Source organism: Alligator sinensis, unplaced genomic scaffold (genome assembly GCF_000455745.1).
Source record: "Alligator sinensis unplaced genomic scaffold, ASM45574v1 scaffold1194_1, whole genome shotgun sequence".
NCBI classification, from domain to species: Eukaryota; Metazoa; Chordata; order Crocodylia; family Alligatoridae; genus Alligator; species Alligator sinensis.
In genome coordinates, this window is record NW_005843070.1 from 363,550 (window position 1) to 365,781 (window position 2,232).

The 2,232-nt window shown below is 49.7% G+C and overlaps 1 protein-coding gene across 1 annotated transcript in view; it reads left to right on the forward strand.

Annotated features, from left to right (window-relative positions):
- LOC102382107 (extracellular calcium-sensing receptor) overlaps positions 1-2,232 on the forward strand; it is a 130,539-nt gene that overhangs the window by 124,773 nt on the left and 3,534 nt on the right.

The following is a 2,232-nucleotide window of genomic DNA, read 5'->3' on the forward strand; positions in this document are numbered from 1 at the left end:
ACTTAAAGGCATCCAGTTCCTCCAAGTGACTCTGCACCATCTCAGGGTCTACACATGGTAGTCTGGCACCCTGCTGCTGCCTCTCTACAATCCCAGTGAGAGCCTTGTCCTTCCCCTCACTTAGGAACACTGAGGCAAAGAACTCTTTGAGGAGTTCAGCCTTGTCCCCCCTGTCCATCACCAATTGCTTCTGCCCATTTAGTAGGGGTCCTATTCCACCCTGGGCCTTCTTTTTACTCCCTTTCTTCTCCGAGTGCTTAGAAATTGGTGGTGTCAATCCTCCAAGTGGTGGATGGGTCATTTTCGACCTGGAGGGATGTGGGCCGTGGGGTTCCCCAGGGCTGGGTCCTGTTCAACGTCTTCATCAGCGACTTGGACAAGAGGGTGAAAAGCACCTTGTTCAAATTTGCAGATGACGTTAAGATGTGGGGAGAGGGGGGCACGCTAGAAGGGAGGGACAGGCTACAGCTAGACCTGGACAGGTTACAGGGGTGGGCGGACGAGAACAGGATGGGTTTCAATACTGAAAGTGCAAGGTCGTGTACCTGGGGAGGAAGAACCAGTAGCATACCTATAGGCTGGGGAACTCCCTTCTTGTCATTGCAGAGGCAAAAAAGGATCTTGGAGTCATTATTGATTCCAAGATGAATATGGGCTGTCAATGTGAGGATGCAGTCAGGAAGGCTAACCGCACCTTGTCATGCATCCACAGATGCATCACGAGCAGGTCCAAGGAGGTGATCCTCCCCCTCTATACGACACTGGTGAGGCCGCAGTTGAGTACTCCAGTTCTGGGCGCCACACTTCAGGAGGGATGTGGACAGCATCAAGAGGGTCCAGAGGAGGGCTACTCACATGATCAGGGGGCAACAGGGCAGGCCCTACGAGGAGAGGCTATGGGACCTGAACCTGTTCAGCCTCCACAAGAGAAGGCTGAGAGGGGATCTGGTGGCTACCTGTAAACTGGCCAAGGGGGACCAGCAGGCAATGGGAGAGTCCCTGTTCCCCTAAGCACTACCAGGGGTAACAAGGAATAACAGCCATAAGTTGACTGAGAGTAGATTCAGGCTAGATATCAGGAGGCACTACTTCACAGTCAGGGTGGTTAGGATCTGGAACCAACTTCCAACAGAAGTGGTGCTGGCTCCTACCCTGGGGGTCTTCAAAAGGAGGCTAGATGATCACCTGGCCAGGGTCATTTGACCCCAGCATTCTTTCCTGCCATGGCAGGGGGTCAGACTTGATCTGCTCAGGTCCCTTCCGACCCTACCAACTATGAAACTATGAAGGTATATTACATCCACTGCTTTCCCCACATCCACAGAGCCAGTTATCTCATCATAGAAAGCAATCAGGTTGGTTAAGCATGACTTGCTCTTGCTGAATCCATGCTGACTGTTTCTAATCACTTTCTTCTCCGAGTGCTTAGAAATTGATTGTTTGAGGACCTGCTCCATGATTTTTCCAGGGACTGAGGTGAGGCTGTATGGTCTGTAGTTCCCTGGATCCTCCTTCTTCCCTTTCTTAAGGATAAGCACTATATTTGTCCTTCTCCAATCATCCAGGACCTCCCCTGATCACCACAGGTTTCCAAAGATAATGGCCAGTGGCTCTGCAATCACATCAGCCAACTCCCTAAGTACCCTTGGATGCATTTCATCTGGCCCCATGAACTTGTACACATTCAGCTTTTCTAAATAATTCCTAACCTGTTTTGTCACCACAGAGGGCTGGTCACTTTCTCCCCAAACTGTGCTGCCAGGTGCAGTAGTCTGGGAGCTGACCTTACCTGGTAAGACTAAGGCAAAGAAGGCATTGAGTACTTCAGCCTTTTCCTCATCATCTGTCACTATTGTGCCTCCCCCATTCAGTAAGTGACCCACATTTTCCCTGACCTCCTTCTTGTTTCTAACATACTTATAGAAATCTTTCTTGTTACTCTTCATGTCCCTTGCTAGCTGCAACTCCAGTTGCACTTTGGCCTTCCTGACTTCAGCCCTGCATGCCCGAGCAATATTCTTATATTCCTCCCAAGGTGTTTGTCCAAGGATCCACATAATAGCAGTGAGTACTTAAACCTTCTCAAGTTTTCACAAGGAATGGGTCTGAAAAGTAGAGCACAGCTCAAGAATTGTATAATCTGGCCCATAAATGCCCTTCATTTTCAACACAGAGCCATTTCCTATGGGAGGCGTATTGTCCCATCATTCAGCACTCTTTACTGCTCAGACT